This window comes from Mycetomoellerius zeteki, unplaced genomic scaffold (assembly GCF_001594055.1).
Source record: "Mycetomoellerius zeteki isolate Tzet28-1 unplaced genomic scaffold, Tzet1.0 scaffold48, whole genome shotgun sequence".
Lineage (NCBI taxonomy): Eukaryota > Metazoa > Arthropoda > Insecta > Hymenoptera > Formicidae > Mycetomoellerius > Mycetomoellerius zeteki.
Window position 1 is genome coordinate 157,711 of NW_017257479.1, and position 22,033 is coordinate 179,743.

A 22,033-nucleotide genomic window follows, 5' to 3' on the forward strand; every position below is an offset into this window, starting at 1 on the left:
TATTTGCAAAATGAGCGAGATCCGAAAGTTTGAAGAGCACTTTTTAATTTCATCGTCATAATGTGGCTTTTTAAAAAGAAATTTTAATTCTTTCTCATCAGAATGGATAGAATCACGGGGAATTTTGCGCAATTGAAAGACCGAAATAATTAGAACAAGTAAAAAGAACTACTCTTATATAAAAAAAAAAGTATCGTTCAATATCGTAAATAATATTCGTACGCGTAAACACAATATTTGCGAAATGCTGTTGATACAAATGAAATAAATGGAACTCGAGAGGGTTTTGTAAGGCCACGTTGTGGGGTGACTTGCGGTGCATTTGACATGTTTGTTCGGGGCATGCCGGTTTGTACAAATTCAACATGTCAGACGAAATCCTAGCTAGAACCGGATATGGATGAGTCTATTTTTCTGAGATCTGATGTAGTGTTGTACGTTACCTATATATATAAAGACACACGCGCACGATCGCGATTGTACTCGCTGCACAAATGATAGTATTAGCACTTGCATTGTCGTGTCTTAATTATTAAGTAGATGGAAAGAATGACTGTAAAAGAGACGGTGAGAAAGTATGTCTGGCCATATTTTCACGTCAAATCGATTTTCGGTGTTTATCGTGAAGACGTTACGCCGTCATTAAAATTTGTATGTTGTATTATGTGTTTAGATAAATTTTATTAAAATAAAGTTTATTTATGTGTTGGGAAGATTTCGAGGAGAGGCATGCTGCTGTTTCAACAAATGTTTAAATGTTTCAAAAATTACCGAAATGGCCGGCAAAAGGTTTATATATGTATACGAAAATGATATTTTCTTTTATCCAAGAATTTCATTTATTTGACTAAAAAACTTTTACGACATGTTTGTTACATTATGGCCCATGTCGTAAATAATTAATTGTAACCAATTGTTCGGTTTATGAGTTATTATAAAATCCATACGAGAAAGTCACGGCATTTAATCAAACGTGTCCCATTCATGCAATTATCGATATTTCTCTATTATCCTGCGCGCCGTGCCATTCGGAATATAATGCAGATTAATAATCTAGAAATTAAATTCCCTTCAACAGAGGGAGTACGTTTATCGATAGCCTCACCCACATATATGTGTATAATGTGTACTCGATGTCGACATCGTTTGTAATTTATCATTTCCTAGAGAATTCGCGCTTTTAACAGCACAATGTTAAAACAAACGGCAAATTTTCTATGAAAGAGAATACGTTTTTATTTTTAAGTTTTCCAAGAGTCTTGTAATCTCCCCCGTTTTAGCGGGGGATACCCGTGGTATGCATGAACAGAGAATATTTATTTGTAATATATAGCTAATTAAGAAAGCATTGTAAATATCATCGAGCTGTCGAGCTTAAGAGAATGTAAGATAACTTAAATACATTCACAATAAAATCCATTATATTTTTATTTAAGAAAAAAGAAAAGAGGAGAAAGCTCTGCACCCGTCCCGTTAATTCCAACGCTGTCGCAACAAGCTCTTCGGAACGCGCGACGTACGAGCTGTGCATGGCGCATTGTGCACAGCGTAAGTACACGTGCGTTCGTGTCAGAGCCTCGTAAAGTAATAAGCTCCCTTCAACCCTTTCCAGGTGATGATGATACAGCGTTCCTCTAGGGACAATAACATCGCGATAGACGCATGAATACCAAAAGCCGTTGACTAACGTTCAGATAGTAACGTAGATGCATTGATAAACGACAGATTATCGAATTTATGGGATCCCCTCAATTATTCACTCTTTGATATTTGTATAAAACGATGATTGTGTTCTTGCAAAACTAATATTGGTTTTTTGAATTTACGCAATGTTATAAGTTGCAGCGATCATTGATAAATAATTTTCGACATACTTTTTATTTCTAACTTTTATCTCTATAATTTGAAATATCGAAATTTCCGAAATATTATATTCCTTTTTATAAAATAATTTTTTCGTGTTGAAAAATTCTAATTTTATTTGAAATTCTAAAACAAGGGCATTTTCCACGACGAAGATATTTTCTTTTATTATACTTAAGAGACTTGTTTAGAAATTAATAAGATGCGAAAAACGAGGAAAAACGTTTCGAGAAAAGGTAAGTTCACGTTTATGTATTAAGTTTTTAGCTGTATGTAAAATGACTTTTTGAAAATTTATATTACCGACAAATATAAGAGAGTGCCATATGATATCTTAATTTATTTATTATTAATTAAATTAAATTATCAAATTTATATTATAAAAAATCTTGCCATAAATTATTAATATTACAATTTTAACTATTATAATAAAGAAAATGGAAAATAAAATCGTCGCGGAGAAAGTACAGCGACTCATCTTTTTCATATATTAAAATTGCACGCTTTCATCTCCAAAATTTGGAAAAAAATGAAAATCATTAAATACATATGTATATTATTTTACATGAATATTTTGTATTTTCTTTTGTCGAGAATAGAGACGAAAATGAGTTGCATCCTTACATAATGAGCGAAGGGAATCCGGATGTAATACTCGACAAGAGCTTGTTCACCGAAATTAGATGGGAAATGTAAGGAGACGGAATATTCGATGCGCGACGGAATAATATTTCGTAGTTGAGTATATCTGTTGTAACGTTTTTTGGAACTTCCGTCGCTCGCTGGCGCCAACCGTTTGTTGTTACGGCGCTCGCGACTCGCGACCTTGTTTACTGTCGCGCGCGGTCGAGCTCGATGGGGAGCCTGGCAGTTACGCCTTTCGTCGCGCGTCGCATTTACTCCCCCCGGGACGCAGTTGAGACCAGTTGAGACGGGAGGAGCTCGAAGACCGCGCGGAACCGTGTTATTTCCTACAATTAGCAATTAGCTGCCCAATTAGATTGACTATCAATTTCCGTGATTTCCAAGCGTATCGAAGTAGGGTATTTCGTGCAATTTACTCGCTTAAAACAGAAACGCTTAAAACTGAGAGAGGTAAAATAGACGAATTTATATCGCATCCTCGCGATATATATTTTCGACCGATTACATTTTAAATGAATTCGAACAGATTCGGACGTAACGTGATATAAATAAAAATAGAGCAGCGTTTATATCTCTCTGTTTAATACTTACTTAATGCAATAACCGAATTTCGATAATATTGTATATTTTCCACGGTTCGTTGCGTCTTAATTTCCATTAATGACACAAATCGGTATGTCGATCTATTTTCCTTGGCATTCACTGAGCAAAGATAGAATAGTAATTATTGTATCGACTTGTGTCACGAAATGTATTCTTAACACACACGATTATTCGTGTCCTGCACGTTTCTTTTTTCGAAAAACTAGGAGCATCAAGTAATTATAGTTATATTTAGGGACCGTCCATATATTACGTAATCATAATTGGGAGAGGGGAGAGTCAGACAAATTCTTATGCCGGAATCAGATTACGCATTGAAGATTGAGATTGAAGATTGAAAAATTCAAATTTGACCAATCGAAACGAAAGAAGCTCAAATTTCTTTGTCCTTCTTGGTCAAATTTCAATCTTCAATCTTCAACCTCAATCTTTAATGCGTAGTCTGATTCCTGCCTAACGAATGCTTACATGGGGGGGGGGGGGGGGGCTGCATATATTCTTACGTAAGACTTTTGTCTGAAATTTTTTCAATGCAACTGTATCGTTCGTATAATAATATTAAAAGAATCGTGTAACTGCCTTGAAAATTCTTTTAGTCTTGGACATCGAGCGTGTGCAAAAATCTTACGTAATTACAGGGGAGGGTCTCCGAAATCCTTACATTTGCTTACATGGGGGAGGGGAAGGGATTAAAAATGGCCAAATTTGTCTACGTAATATATGGATGGTTCCTTATATACAATTTATTAAAATACACAACCTCATACATACTTTCTAAAAAATTTAATTGACTCAGAGAATTAAATAAATTTAAATGTAAAATATACAATAAGCCAGACATGAAGTTAGTGCTTTTTACAAACTATGTTTATTTTTCCAAACGTTTCGGTTTTCACAAAACCATTTTCAATGAATAACTCACTTAAAAATTAATCGTAATTGAATTCAATCGTTAATCGAACGTTGCGAGATAGTCATATAATACCATCAAATACTTTCTAAAGATATTAAAGAATATATATATATATATACACACACAGGGTGACCCATTTTAACCTATGACCCCAAATATTTCCGTTACCTCGCATTTTACAAGAAAATGTTTCAGACAAAAGTTGTATTGTTTCAAGGGGGCTGTAAAATGGTAAATTGGTTTGACTTTGGATAGTCGCTTAAAGGTCACATGAAGGTCACCTTCAATTTCTTAAATTAAACCCACTATTTTTCATTACATATTCTTGTAGCCTACCTCGAGAGCTTTCCAAAACACTATAATAAAATATTGTTTCATTAAGTATTTTTCGAGTTATAAGGCTCGAAAGTTACAGTACAACCGGCATTATGCAAGTTGTCCGACCGACGGCCAAAACCTCTTGAATGTTGTTCAGGATCATGTCCTGGATAACATTTGTCAAGATCAAGGCCATTGGTGATTGTACCTCTTATTTTCATTTTTACGTAAAAATGAATTTTTAGTGCAAAAATAAAAATAAGAGGTACATTCTTCATATACACCCTCAATGCGGCCCGGATCTTACTTAAGAGACATCCTGTATATATAAGAATAACAAGAACTTAATAATCCTTGTATATTTGTTAGAATGATGAACATTAACCCGAGATAGAAATTCGTGCGTGCGTGCGTGCGTGCGTGTGTGTGTGTGAATGTGTGTAGTAAAAGCTCGAAGACTCATCGTATGTACTAAGGATTAATTAGATATTGATATGATTCGTGTCGAGTCGAGCGGCATTGAGGTGAAGTTGCTGGCAGCAGTTTTTCGACGCGTAATGACCATTTCGGGCATTGACGAAGTGTCGTATAGCCAGGGGGAGGATCGATGCCGAGTTGGACGGCGTCGCGACGCGTTCGATTGGTAAATAACCTCGTAATTAACTCTTGTCTTTTAATATTTGTGAGCCGTATGACATAAATTCGTAGCTCGAGCGTGTGTGTGTGTGTGTGTGTGTGTGTGTGTGTGTGTGTGTGTGTGTGTGTGTGTGTGTGTGTGCCTGCACGGTGATTTGTATAAAACGCGCGCTTCGCGAGATTTATTCGATCGAAATCCATCGCTTTGAAATGCTCGGCAAAGCGACGCGGCGACGGTCATATTTCCGGGGATATTGCATGCCGCGAATATTTATCTTTAATTTCAACCGTATATTTGTTCGCACTCGCATATTTGTTCACTTATCTTGTAATGCGATGTAATAATCGCAAGTTTAGATCGCGAGCATATATATATATATATATTCGTAATTCAAAGCGCAGCTAAGAGCAACAGATGTAATCGCTGCTACGCGACGCGACGGGCGGCAAGCTTGGCATGCGAAGTTAGCCGCGCGTATTCTCTCCGCCATTTTGGACGCGTTGGTCGTGTTAATTTGCAAAATGTCTACGTATACAACGGGGAAATCTGGAGACACGGTAGTGTCTCGCTAAGACATGGCGCGAGACACTGCCGTATACGCGAGACCTCCTTTATACCTTTAACATCCAAAGTTGCACCCATAGGCAGAGAGAAGGCACGAGAAGGAAATGACAAGACACGACACAGCAAAAGAAAAAGATATTTTGTGTGGCGTACGCACATCGAGCGGATCGCAATTTTGGAAAGGATAGAAACGTCTCTCGCGTTACTCTTCCCGTCGCAAAGTGCTCGTCGCGTACGGGATGATATCGGGAGTACCGTGCAAAGTTCCGCGCGATCGTTCTGGTGATTAATACGATCGTAATTAACCTTGTTTCGGAAGTGAACGTCGTGTGAGTGCCACGAAGGAGCTGAGACGTGGAGGCCTGGGAGGCATCGGGTGACGGCGGAGCAAACATGAGGTGAATAATTTACCTGATATTTAATTATCACTTGTCTATATATTGTTTATATCATTTAATAATATTTATCTGCATTTGCGCGCCACTGGAATTAATGTTCCATATGCGCGCAATGATTATCTTTTGAAATGTGGCATACATTGGGCATTGCAATAATTTGGATTTATTTGTATTTTACAGATCGACGTATATTCAACTCCGCCGCTACGCATCGTACTGGTGAGTAAAAAATTGAATTTCATGTTTTGGTTTGAGGCAATGGATCTATGAGAATTATATCGGATGACGTGAAAAAAAAATACATATATAAAGTTAAGAGTACGAAATATTGTATATAGATAATAATATTTTATATCTTATTGCTTTAAAATGGACGGAGAGTAAAAAAGATTAATAATATTTAATTCTGGAATTAATATGATAATATATACCGTTCGACGAAATTTATAACATTTTTATCAAGTATTTTTTGTACAAGGAAGATTTTTAGTAATGAAATGGAAGAGAATATCATGAGGATACAAAATGTTAATAACGTCATTTGCGAATAATAAAATCTAATATATATTTAATTAAATTAAAAATTTTTGGATATATTTATATCCGAATTATTATTCTATTACTTATATCTCGATCATTATAATAATGAAAAGAGAAAAAAAAGAAATAAAATAAAATTGCAATGAATAAATTATTGATATTTTTTAAATGTAGGTAAAATTTTTACTTTAAATTTCCTCGTGATGTTCGTATTTTAATGATGGTCCGATCGATATTTCGACGAAAATCAGACTTAAATGTTTAAGTATTTTGTATGTGAAATAAAAATATATTGATATTAATATAATACACTTCAAAGAAATATTAATATTAACTATTATTATTTATATATGATACTTTACAGGGAATGCCATGGGAATGTGTTGAAACTAATCAGCTGTCATTTTCGAAGGTATTCAGTTATTGAAAAAACAAAAATTGCGCTAAAAAGAGGAAAGTTTACAATTTTTAATGAGTATAAATAAAATTTAACAAAATGTTTGTGTATCAATTAATTTTATTGATGAAAAATATGCTTATAATCCCAAGGAGTAATTTTTTCGGAGGGTGCACCATCTGAATTTGTACAAACCACAATTTTTTTACGAAAGCTCGTAAAAACTTTTTCTAACATATCGTTTTTAATATTGCTAATAACTTTCTAAATAGTTGCTACTAAATCTGAAGCTGTTTTTCGATCTTATCTGCGATTTTACATATAATTTTATTTAGCGCTTACTTAATTTTAGCATAATTTTTCATCAATAAAATTAATGATACGCAAACATTTTGTTAAACTTTATTTATACTCATTAAAAATTGACAGACTTTCCTCTTTTCAGCGCAATTTTTGTGTTTTTTCAATAACTGAATGCCTTCGAAAATGACAGCTGATTAGTTTCAACACATTCCCATGGATACTCTGTATTTTTTCCTTCTATCCATTCCCACACGCAAGTATCTCTTTAATAGAATTTCAAGCTTGGCATATTCGTATTCTTCCAGGATTAAATATTGTATGAACTGATGCCATAAAATAATACTTAGAGATTTTTCCAATAAGCACACGCAGATAAAAGAAGAACGGAAAATATTTCACATGTCAGAAAAATAGAAAATATTTCATGTGTTAGACTCATCAAATTAATTTATTTAACGAAAATTTAATTATTAATTATGTTTTTCTTATATTGCAGCTTTATTTTAATTTTTGTAGTCTAGTCGTTTATATTTATGAATCACTTTATTTGAAACAAAAGTAAAGTAAATGTAATAGTTATTTTGCCGTTCATAAATATTATTGGATGTTTATAAATATGTCGTTTATAAATATTATTGAATGTTTTGTAACAATCGTACAATTATTAATCATTGTTTTGCATTAATAATTATTTTGTTTCTCAACTGAATAGGTACTGCAGTTTCAGTTAATTTTTAATGAGGACAAAATCAAAATTTGATTATGAAACGTCGGTTCTTTTAATACATAAAATTAATTCTTAATACATATTTTATCATGTAATGATATACTCTGAAAACACGATTTATTTTGGGATTTTGAAAAAGATTACAAATAACCTTTATTAGAATTAATCTCTATCGAGACAGTTGAGAGAGGTCGGATGACCGTCAAATAAGTTTGCATCGTGAAGATATATTAGTAGTGATTCTGTATTCGCCAAGTTTTGAACTAGTTACGCGTACTAGATTATAGGGATTCGTAAAGGTACAAGTAGAAAGAGGACGACGGACTAGCAAACTTCCGTCTGTAACGGTTGCAACACACATTAATTGTAAGTTTAGTGGATATGTCTATAATTCTATAGAGATGTCGGTTCACGGTATCAGCTTTATACAAATTACGCGAAGGATTATTTATAAAATATTAAAAAAACGTTGAAAAGACCAAAATTGACACTAAAGACTTTAAAACTTCGACCACTACAATTTGTTTTTATTGAAAATTCGATTGTAAAATGTTTGTGAAATTTGCGTATAATTATAGCGTTGTACAAGTATCACCGACGTTCGCATATATTTGCCCTAAAAAAATATCGAATTTTTCACTCGAACACCTTTTCAGCTTTTGTACATGTCAATCAACGGCACATACGACAATCGCTGCGATAGTTCGGTACCGTGCAATAATTCGCAATATTGAATGGAGCAAATACAAACGAGAAGTCAGCGCGAAAGGGCTGACTATGCACCCCCTTCCTCCACTCCACCTGCACTCATACTCCCGCGCGTTTCCCGTAGGAGCAGTTTTTGCCGGGGAATTATTGGTTTATACGAGCCGGATAAAAATACGCGACAAAGGCAAAAGTCCCACACGAGTCAAGGTTTATATATGCATTCACGAATGTGTACGTGTGTATCCCTACACATACGCGCGTCATTTAGCTTCTGTTTCCCATTCCCGTGACTTCTCTGGAGTTGTCGGTGCCCGGCGGTATCGATGGGCGAGTTTTGTCGATGGTTAATTGAAATTAATGGTTCGCTTTAGAAAGTGAGTGAGAGAGAGAGAGAGAGAGAGAGAGAGAGAGAGAGAGAAAGAGAGAAATAAAAGCTGGAGTAAGTCACCGCGGCTTTCGCCGCTATGGGAATTAAATACGGCTGAGGGTAGCTTCTCCCGTTCGAATTATTATTTATTATTATTATCGTGTTAAAAAACCATCACCGTTGCGCGTGAAAATTAAAGAAACTCTATTCGAATCGCGCTATTAAATACATCGCTCTGATCGATAAATCATCCCTCACACGCTCTGATTCGATTACAATCTTTATAGAACTCTTCCGGTAAATCTGAACTCATGACCCGTTCGTGAGTAATTTGGCTGATCGCAAAGGAAATGAAATAAGCAGAAAACGAGTTATTTCATCAGGTAATTTCGATGGCTGACGATAGCAAGATAACAGAACTTATTTCTATGCATATATTTTTGAAATATCGCCATGCTTCGTAGCTTGAATTTGAACGTACGCATTATAATTATATATTTATTTAATAAATTTAAAGATAAATTTAAAAAATGTTTGTGTGGCTTATTGAAAGGTACAATGAATTATGAAATTTAATTATTATTTATATTCACGGAGAGAAAACGGTTTTACTGAAATATCTAAAAATTTAGCTAGATGCAGATCAGAAAATAATTTTGTTGGACAGATAATTAATTATATAGGGAACATTACTCATTTAATTTGTACACATCCACTTTCCGATTACTTGATGTTTACATTTAGAAGACATCACGATATTTGGAAAAAAGTATCATGCTGATAATTTATTGCAATTCCCGCGATATTTCGCGTTGGTTCTATCAGAATTCTATGTTCTACAATCATTTTTAACAGAGTTTCTATTGCTATTGTTTCAATTTGGATTTTTTAATGTAAAAAATATGGAACTTTTTTATTTTTTGAAGAACTATAAAATTATGAAAAGTACTACTGGAACTGTTACTATTATTTTTTTTATTAGAATGTCGTGCTAACTTCACGGATAGTCTAAAGTGGGAGCTGTGAAGTTAGCATGATATTTTACTAATATAAAAAAAAATGATGGTTCAAATAATACTTTTCAAATACTTTTCATAGTTCTACAATACCTTATAAAAATAAAAAAAGATTTCGTATTTTTTATTGAAAATATGGCGTGTTAACTTTGCGAATCTAACACGACATTTCCTCTTTAAAGTACAAAAAAAAGATAAATATTTTTGGCAGATCCCGTTAGTACCGCTCGAGTTGTATCAATGTATGTAATTTGGAAACATAATTCCATCAATTATTAATTTTAATAGATTTTAAATATATACAAGGGAGAAAAATAGCGATTTCGTTTAGGTGTTAACCTGTTTAGGTGTTTATGATCGCACCTATCACATTTCCGATCTAGCTTGGAATAATGGCTGAAAAACCATTCGCATGCCCGCGTAACTATAAATAATCGTCGATGTCGATCTCGGGCGATGATTTATGGTTAATTTCGACTGAATTTCCCTGGCGTGTGAATATGTGCGCGACACGCACATATAACGCATACAGGCTTATGTAGGCATCTCGGCCAGTTTTTACAGTGATTGTAACTGCCAGTCATACCTGATCGAATGCATTTTGCAAAGATTTATCGCCCGCGAGTTTTCACGCTATTTTTGTTATTGTACCACGTACGATATGTAGTAAAATCTTCCGAAGAACAATTGAAACAAATTCAACGCCCATCTATATTATTTATCGGAAATTTCATTTAACTGAATTGCAAAAGCGTCGTATTGTCTCGATAAATTTTGGATTACATACGGATTATAATTCGTTTTTATCTGTGCGGAATATTGTTTTTTCGCACAAGGCTACATTTATAAACGGAGATCGGTAAAATTTTATTCATCAAAAACAATATCACTCAAATTGTAATGATTTCATGATCGTAATTTGATTGACTCTAATTGATAACGAATATTTACGAATTGTGAATGATCCAACAGTTCCGCGATCGTATAAAATTAAAAGTCTAAAATTTATATTTAACAAAATAAATGTAACGAATTGTAAATTTAAGCTTTTAAATTTTAACGAATTATAGCTCATTAATATTTTGCGGTTGCGCTTCTCCTGAAATTACTTTTAAATGGCGTGCGCCGTATTGTTGACCGAAGCTTTTTAATTAGTTTATGATGGAGCACTTATGTTGTGTGGGTTGGTGATTTAATTAAAACGAAACACCCGCGGCGATTTCTGTAAGCGACTGTCGATTGATATGCTGCAGTCAGACTTGTGAACATGTTTCCTGAGAAAGGAATAAAAAAGCCAACAGAATCGTCGAACTGTCACCGACAGTCTCTTTGCGATCTCTTTCGTTCGCCTTTTCTTTTATTTCTATAATCCTACCTCAATTTAGACTCTCCATACGACAAAATCCGAGCAATTACATTAGGATTGATGACGGATGATCCGCGTTAAAAAAATATATATCTGAACAATTAATAATTGGAAGAGGAGAATTTCTCATGGCAATCAAAGCGGAAAAGGGGACTTGAAATGATATTTTGAGTAAAACTCCCGTTAAAGATCTCGTTTTTAAAGAGAATAAAGTAAAGAATACTCTTCTTGTCCTTTGTGCGTTTAACTTTTCTCTATTGATTTTCGAAGAAGAAAAAGTTAGTTGTTGTATCTGAATAAAAATGCAGACATTAAAAGCGAGTTACAGGCGGACGAACGACAGGTTTAGTAAAAGAGAAAATGAACAGTTCGTATGCTTTCTCGGATTTTTCTTTTTTTTTTCTTTGTATCTTGATGGATATCAAGGAAACTTATATCGTCGTTTAAAAAAAGACATTGTTATTATTATTACAATTTATTTTTATTATTTTACAACAGTACTGCAATTTTCTGTTGTGTTAAAAATGTCAAAATCATATTTTTCTAGAGAAATCTACATATACTGGATGGAGGTGAAATAAAATTTTGAACATTATAAAAAGCAAAGCGGAATTTTGCAGCTTCCAAAAAATCGTTTTGGAGAAACTAATGATTCCGTTTGCCGATTGTGTTGCCTCGATTGTTCACTATCTCAATTGTTCTAACCGCAATGCGCAAAAAGCTCTAACAGCTAATTACGCGATAACGCGGGTTACCATTTACGCGGTGCGTACCTTCGCGTTTGCCCGTCTTTCGGGGTTTCACAAGTTTCCGGTAGAGAGATTCGCTTTTACCAACAAGTATAATTACTTGTACTCTAATTTTGATTCACGAGCTGTCTGCGTTGCATTCTCGCGAGAAACGCTTGACGGGCAAAAATTTCAAAGACTGCTAACTCACACTTCTTAATGAAGGAAAATATCATAATGTTAGTTTTGGGATGTAAAAGTGCATAATCAGAAGAGAAAAATTCTTTCAAAAGGTGAATCGGCCGTATTTATATAGAATAGAATGTTCCTAAGCTTGAATTACAATCTTTGATCAATCTTTTTTATGAACAACCTCATTGAAATTATTAGAGGAAAATTATAACTCATTATGAAGCTTTTTTTTTTGTAAATTGAACTATTCAGGAAGCTAGATAAATGACAAAAACTTAAATCGATTTAATATCGGATAGACTTTTAATAGAATTTAAAGCTGAATCTTGGTCTGAGATAATGGAAGTATGAAATTAAAAAGTTGTGAAGAAAAATGAGATAAAGATAACGTTCGATGAAACTTTTTTTGAGGAACAATTAAAAAAAAATGGTTATGAATCGTTTCCTATTTCGGGAACATCCTATATAAGTGATACAAATCCGTTCTGTCTATTAGTGCTTTATTAATTAACGTATTTATTTAGGTCGGATAAATCTCATTATATTGTATTAGCTCAAACGTGTTGAATTCAATTGATACAGCTGAAAGTATAACGAGGTACATGAGTTGACGTCAAAACAAAGGAGAAAAATAATAGAATAAAGTAAACGGTAAGATGGAACAGGCAAATAAGACGACGAGAGAACGAGAAAGAGAGACAGGGTGAAAATAGTGAGCAGAAGTCCTTTCAACATTTATTATTCATGATCTTTCCGACTCGTCGATCAACGGATATAAAGGAGAATTCCGGAAATATTATATTGGATATCGGCTATTCCGGATTATCGAATATCGGTAGAATGTCCTTGGTTTTCTTTCGTGTTTGCAAAGTGGATATATAAAGCGTGTAATATATCGTCAGACAAACAGATTCGCCCGTTCGATTCGATGCGTTTCAATCGTGTTTTACCATTTGTCCGAAGATGTACTTGCGAATTGCGAGATATAGGATTATTTTTGCCATGTCAAAAAACGGTATCAGGTACTTATTGTATGTCGAAAGGGATCACGAAGTATTTGGGAAAAATACGAAACTGATACTATCGACAAATGTGTAATACGATCGTGAAATGGATCGTATTATTATTTTATGCTAGAATAATGTAACCTTTGCGAAAGTGCTTAAAATAAAAACTACGTCATATTAGTAGTGCTATATTTCGTGGCAGAGAGAAAAATCTGAAATCGTATGCTATGCTAGAATACTTTCGTATTATACTTCTTGCAATGTATATCTGACCATTATTGATTTATACTTTCGCTCGAACGGTGCGAGCTCCAACTATTTCGTTTAATACTATAAAGATAGAATAGAATAAAGAATATGTAAAAGTATTTATGTGCCTTGGTAGAATAATAAATTCTTAATGCTGAATTTTTTTTCAGTTCAGATGACAACCACGATCGATGAATACTGCTAAAATAAATTAAATTTAAAATTGGTTTCTAGCGCGCGATAAAGATCGCCATAGTTGGAATTATATCGAAGAACGTGAACATACGAACACGAATAGATGAATTGGTGAACTTTCGCGTATTCTATGCATTCATTTTCCGCGTCGGATTTAGATTAATCGATGATTCTGCTTTATCAAACACCGTTATCCGAACATGACACGGCCATCCGGAGACTGCTGGTTGCGTCATCTAACTCTCTGACCCCGTCCAACTTTCTGTATTTCCCTTCCATTCTCTCGTCCAGCCCCGGACCTGGACGTACACCGATACACACGCGGATGCACATACAGCACGTATACAGGCGCATGTACGTTTTCCAGCCGGCTTTCCAGCTCGCTCGCTCGCGTCGGATTTGGCGATCGTCCAGGAAGTCATCGTTTGAATCGCCATCGCGCACATGGCATGATTTACCACGCGCCCTTCGTCATTTCGCGGGTGAATCTTGCCCTTCGCCCTCTCTCGTCGATTCATCACTTTAACGATCTTACGGCCACGTTCGCATCACCGCGGATTATCGCTAATGCACTGCTATGCCACTCGTGCGTAACACACCTCCGTGAATTTTCGCACCTTGACGAGAGAAATATTCAGCTACGTCTCACACACACACAGGCGACGAGATTCAATATGCGCATGTTAAACGCGAATAACGCGTTACGTTATTATAACGTTATTTCTGAAATGTAAAATTTAGCTCGCGAGGTTTACATAAAACGACATAGTTAAAATTTTATATTGTACAAATTTATTAAGCTACAATATTTTATGCGGTTAACAGGCACGATATTTTACCGGTATACATTCTTAATGACTTTTAATTAGGACGACGACGCTTTCACGGCATTCTGATTTCATTGAATAACGATAATTTGAATACGCAGAAGTTAAACGTTTTGCAACGAATTGTGCTCATAGCGTGTACAACTGTGAAAAAAAGATTCCGAATGAAAAATCGAAACCTGTGAAAGCAGCGGAAGCCACATGGGTTAGTCAGCCATATTGACGTGTCAGAGTAGACAGCTCGACCGTGAAACTTTTTTCGGTGGATTAATTTTTCCATTCCGGAACGGTGAACAACAAATAAAGGTGCCAGGGGGGTTACCTCTAGGTTCCAACATTATTTCGAATTTTTTTCAAAGTTATTTTTTCGTAAGTTTGCATTGGTGACGTTTGTTCATTTTATTCGCGCGATCCTTTGATTATATTATTGACGCAGAAATGACGTACATCTCGTATTAAAAAAAAAAAAAAGAAAACAGATCGAATCCCGCAGGAGTAGAACACGATTAAAGGCTTTGGTAGAAATTGACATCCTGCCTGCGTGTGGCACGTTAGATTTCTATCCTTCACAGTGACCGGAAGCCAGATTTGCACTTCTGGTGATTCGTTATAGCCGAACTTTGAGATTTGCGGTGGCCATTGTGGCGGATGGTCAGTAATGTCGATCGGGCGAAACTCTTTCGCTCTGCTTCCTTCTCGCGTTAAATTACTGGCCGAGACATTTGATAAAAATAATTTACGATTTCAACAACGACGAACTGACTTTCTTCAACTTCTCAAATTCTTCCTATATACGGGTTACAGTAAATATAATTTTTATATTTTCTATTTGAAGAGAAGGAATACTAGATAGACATTTGCAATATTGAGATACGTTATATATTTAGAATATATCTACATAATGTCTGATCGATAGTGCGCATATGAAATATTTGAATTATTTCGAGATCTGTTTGATTTAAAAGTGTGATGGATAATTTATACAATTTTCTTTATTATATAGGTACGTCGTTTTCTATTTTTATAATTATTTCTAATTTTATTCTTTTAATTTAAACGTTAATAAAATTTATTATACACACTCAGAAAAAAAAGTCGTATCAGTAACTATAAATTTGTAGTGAAATAGTGCCTCAACTATATGCATATTATTAAATTCTAATAAGAATACTAGATTAAATGAACTAAGAAAATATAACATTAATTATATAATCAATTACAAATGGTTAATATTACTATATTTTTTTAATTCACTTAATTTACTTGTTCTTATTAAAGCTTTATAATACATAGTTACAAATTTGTGTATGCATTTCTTATTTATTTTTGTCTTTCAAGTTTGAAACCAACGCTGCACCTTTTATTGTAAGCTGAGTGGTTTCCTTCTTAGGAGAAACTGAACTCCGCTACGTCCCTCTGGTGACAAAGCCGCGTACTACTCGTACTGAGCGACATTTTAGAGAAAAGGGTTTTAATTATAATATATTATTCCTTGAAGTTACCTCAACAATGATTAATTAGTTACATGATATAGTGTTTAATTAAAAAAAAAATTTTTGTCTAAACTAGAAAAATGTAATTGTTATATCTATTTGCATGGAGTCCAAGTAACTACTCAATGTAGTTGAGTCACTATTTCACTACCAATTAATAGTGCATACAATTTGTTACCGTGACTATATTTTTATAACATTCAGCACTACTTTAGTTTCTATTACTTTGTAAAACTAGTTACAGGTACTTCAATTGCAAAAGTTGCCAAATTTATAGTTGCTACAACTATTTCGTTTTCTCTCAGTGCACGTATATGTCTTCTTTGGATTTACTTAATTAATTATTGTTTAATTGATTTTGTATTATCATATATTGATTATTCTATTCATTTGATTATTCTATGGATCAATTCGTATTGTATTGTTTTCCATTCGATTACATTGGAAGCGACTATTTCGTGGCATATAATAGAGCAAGCACTCTGTTTGCTCGCTATTCGATAAACGCGCTTACGCGTCAAACTTTTAAGATAGATAGCCGAGTTGCGGATTCATATTTAATATGACCTAGCTTGTTCACCTACGTCGGAAACAGTTCCATCACAGACCGTGATTTTCGAAAATGTAATGCGGGGATATTATCCGGAAAGGCTTTTTCTCTCTTTTATAATCTGTCTAACGTAGGAAATACAACATTTCTCAAGTATATATGCGAGACCAAGTAAAGTAATAGAATGAATTGTCGAGCAAACGAAATAGTGACTTGCCAGTAACAAAATTAACAGCGTTTGTAAAATTTTTGCAAAATGATCGCAAACGACTGTTATTTATTCAGTTCTTAGTAAATAGTGATTACAGTGATCGAAGTAAGTTTATTGAAAAAATTGGACTGACTCATTTAAAAAAAAAGATATACATTTTTAAAAAATTGACATGAAATGTTTATAGTAGATATATTAACAATCGCGTGCCTCTTTCCTCTCTTCTCTTAGAAAAACATAATGAATGAAATGATCGTTACGGTAGACTTTCAGTGATTTTGAAAACATATCATATTTCTGCTGAAGCAAATTTTTTACAAACGTTTTTTCGTTGGAATACACATGTATTCTTCCCTCCGCTTTTCTCTACATCCATCACGCCGCTCGAGGTATCGCTGACTGGTTAATGAGACTTTTGTGTAATTAACGGGAATGGACAATGAAGAGAACAGGAAGGAGAAAAATTATATGAAAATATATTGGAATCTGTGTGCGGTTATAAAGTAATTTATATAGAAAATACGCGGGAGAGGCACTTTATATGTCTAGAAAAGAAATCGAAGAAAATCTCGAGAGAGATCACGCACAAGTTTTCGAAGGGAAGCTCGATTTGCGAGATCGTTTGAAAATCTAAAGTTTATCCAACTCGATCGATAGAAATGACAATTTTCCGTCCAACTATTTAATATATGTATAGCATTTGTCCACGTGTAGGCCGAAACGCAGAGTACCGCGATTATTGCATGCAAATCTAATTAAGGTACAACATTAATTCAGCACCTAATGGCAGTAATGAGATTTCATGCACAAAGCACATGGAACTAATTAAAATGGAATATTGGCTGAACGCGAATGAACGCAATGAAACGATCGTACTATTGCACGCTATGACAATTCCAATACCGGCTTCCCTTAAAACATTCGTAAGAGATGAGCAGCTGCATAGATAGGCGACTGTACTGACTATTGTCTTTTTATATATAAGTGTGCACGCCCGTTTGAGTCACTGGGTATGTATGGTGAGACGTGACTGGACGAGAAACGCGAAGGTTTAGAGCTGCTGCTCGACCACTGTTTGGACTGACAGTGAAGCGAACGCGAAATATGTCAGACGTTCCAATGCGAGACGTGAGAAACCGAAAGGTTGCCGGATTCACGTTCTGAAGTAAAAGCGGTGAAACGCTCGCAGTTTCTCTTCTTCTCACGCTAGGTCCTCGGTTTAGTCAGCAGGTTCGGCCGTCCTGCTGTTTATTTCAGAACAAGAGAGGAAGCTGCGAATAAAAATGTTTCGCATTAGATCTGTAGAATAATTTATCGCGTAGAGATTGTACAATACATCGCGCACGTGTGTGGTCAGAAGAGGATTTCAAGATATTACACCTTAGGTTATCCGTGAAATAGATAAAATGGTTAACATTAAACTGAACGATTAGTAAATTCAGCTAATAATTTATTTATCTTAACTTATGAGTACATAACGATTAAAATCTAACAATATCTTACGTTTCTGTCTTTGAGAATTAAAATCAGATTACTTAGAATAATAACAATATACATATTAATCTCATACATGATATATTATTTTATTGTTACAAAATTAAGATACAATTACATAGGGTGTCTCCATTCTCAAAAAATTATATTGACCTAAATGTAAAAAAATGTAATTTTAATGACTATTTACTAATGACTATGATAAATGAAGAGAAGCCCCACTCGACACTTCGAACAATTATTATTAATGGATTATCGCATACAATAGATGACGGAACGTTTACATTCTCTTCCATTTTTATTTGCATGACGCTGTGGCTCAACTGCACCTGTTTTTTGCCGATTTCAATTGTATTATTGTTTGTACAGTGACGTAAATATGGTATTGTTGCAGCTTGAACTGCAGCCGTTGTAAAGTCTGATTTAACGTTTTATAAAGTCTCTTGTTTATTCTAGAAATTTTTGAAAATCTTAATAATTAAATTTATCTTTTAAATAAATCCTTTTTTAAAAATATAATGACATATTGGTGTCTTGGATGTAGAAGAATTCTTAAGGTAGTTTTACCTTACGTCTCTGTAAAATTGTACGGCAATGTAACGTGAGAATTATCGCATTATTGGTTTCGCAACCATAAACGGTGGCACAAACCGCGTTGTTTATGTGAGATTCCGACAAGATCGATTGAAACTGCGCAGGATAGGCATGCATAAGCAACTTTTATCGTCTTGTATGAAATCCTTTGTCTATTCTTAGCTGTTGCCGCTTTGTCGGTCTTTATATCTTTCATGATGCTTTATGGATTGTGAATCCAATATCTGATTTCTCAGCATACATACGTTTTCCTCATCTGATCTGTTTATATTTACTGACATATAATATTTGCTGACATAAGTAATATTATAGAGATAAGTCATAATTACAGTTATTACTAATTCTATTGAAAAGAAAGCTTCGAGAGGAAATTTTTAAATTAAATTAGAAATTGCGAATAAAGTAGATGCTGTGATTCATGAAATAATTTCTTGATGGAATGATTGGCAGTTGTTTTTCCGAAAGTATTATGTATTTCAATCATATAAAGTTAGCAATTTTAATTTTGTTATAAAATGAACGAGTTGTCAAAAGTCCGCTCCTTTTCAAAGAATTTAATACAATATTTGGATTATCTTGTCATATTTCCGATTATTTTTCGCAGAAATATACAATCCATAATAACGGAAAAGAGAGCGAGGGAGGCAGGTAGGAGGGGTACTAACGAGTACACGTAGAATGTACGTTTAGTATGTCGACAGCATCTGTGGTGGAGCGAGGTTTTCTAAGGCTGGCAGCAACAACCCTGCAGTGGATAAACAAGTGGTAACAAGCTACGTGCCTGGCCTCGCCCTCGACCCTCTCGCATTACCTGTGACAAATCCACCCTTCGGCAAATGGAGTCTTCGCTGAGGATATCTGCTCCATCTCGTACAAGATTTAACCGCGATTTGTCATTTCTTCCTGCGACTGTGGGTTAACGTTAAGCGCACGTCTGTCCGCGAAAATTGTTTGCACGAGACATAACGATGCATCATTCGCGCACTTATATGGGACGTGACATTTCGCGAAATGCGGCAAATATCGTTGACTCGAAGATCGAGTGAAATAATAGCATACATGGAGAATGCATACGTGTCACTGCGAATCAATTTAAATTGAGATATTCTTAGAACGTTATCCAATCAATTATTTCTAAAATAGTTTGAAATCTGTCAAGAGTTTCACCAAGCGGATTTTTTATTCGGAATCTCTAATTATTTCCAACAATCAACTCTTAAGTACAGATTTTCTCTTCGATTTTATTAATAAATGTTAATAAAAAAAATTACCGGTTTTCTCTCGTGGTAGGCGATTTCAAACCGGTAGCGCTGGCAAAGAAAAACGGCGATGGATCATCGTTAAGCGCGCTCGAGTGGTTCCGCGCGCGCGTAGGTGGACCCCTATATATTTTAAGGCGCCTGCAATGTAGAATGCCTCAAGTTAGTTGCTTAGCGGTTGCCGGCTGGAGAAGGTGCAGCACTTTATAAATACCAATTACGAGCTTTAGCGGACCGAGCAATTTAACGCGGATAATTTATATCGCTTAGCTTAAAAAAGGAGACGTAGCACATGCCTTAATTACACTCATTTGTGCTTTTCACGTGTACCGTACATACTCTCGTGTTGTATAATCAATAATTTTGACCGAATTATCGTTAAAAGTCATTACGCTCATACTAACGACGTACTACTAACGAACGATTACTTGCGCTGAATGGAATTTATGCGCTCTGATATACGTATGGAGATATCAGAACGTTGATGTATTGTTAAAAAAATTAATCTCTTAAAAGTATATCGCGCTAGAATAATACACTGCTTAAAAATAAACCATTTAAAAATAAAATTTAATAAAATAGACTTTTACAATAGAACGTTCCAAAGTTAGATACATATTAAAATATAAGATGTTATATATATATATTTAAAATAAAATATTGTAGAATATGTATATATAGAAATATATATATTAGATATAAATATATTAAAAAATATTAATTAAAAATCTCCACGAGATATATAAATGGCTATTTTTGAGAGACTGTAACGAAATCAGATACGAGATAGTGTCAGGTAATTGATTGAATACATAAACTTGGCGAAAGAATAAGAAGAAAAAACAGAGTTAAAATGGGAAAGAAGAAGCGAGCACCTAATACCGACGTCGCTATTCGACCGTTCTCGAAGTACCTACTGTTCCGTTCGTGGAAACTTTCGTGCAGCTAGTTTTCTTTAACGAAGCGCGCCACGAAACTTAAACTTTATATTAAGTACGCATTGCTAAAATGTTTGCCTTCCATTTCTCTGTCTGTCCCGCTTCCACCCTCGCTCATTCTCTCACCTACCGTTTGCCTCTTTTTCGCGATCGTGATATCGACTAAAAATATCCGGCGAAAAATCCACCATTTCCATCGCAGTCTCGTCGATGAGAGATATAATTACAGTGGCCAAGATAATCAAGATAATCCGGTTGTGCGTTCGTTTCCAAACACACGTCGACGAAAAGCGCAAATAATATCCCTTTATTAATTAACGTAATGATCGATCGTAACGATACAACGGCGCCGTTCGAGGGTATGAGTCGAAATCGAACTCTGCCTGCAAATGTAATCGCCCGCACTCGGCCATGCCTTTTTAAGCTGTAAGATTAGTTAATCCGTAACTACGCCCGCAAAGTACTCGGCGCCGCGAAGCGCAGCGTAGCGGCCGTTACGAAATTGTGTTACTTATTCATGCTTATCCAGGGCCTTTCTGTGCTGAGTTTACCTCGACAAGTGGAAGTAAGAGCTTTTCGGAAAGAACAGTAGAAGGATGGAATCGTGAATAATCCACAGCAAGGAGCTTCTAAGATGCTTAAGGTCGCGGAATCAGTCTCCTTTGCCTTGGCGGAAGAGATGGTGCAGCGGTTTACATTAGATACCTGGAGATGATATCAGTACGTTCAAACAGCGTGAGCCGGATACATTAGGAAATAACTGATTAATCTGCTTTTAAAAAATATCTTCTTTATTTTTTCCAATTAATAATATAATTATAACGTATCGAGTTACATTATATTTAAATTAAATTAATGCTACATCCTGACCTAGTCTTGTTCAGACGTGGATATAATTCGTGAAATTTTACGTCAGATTTTACATGATTTG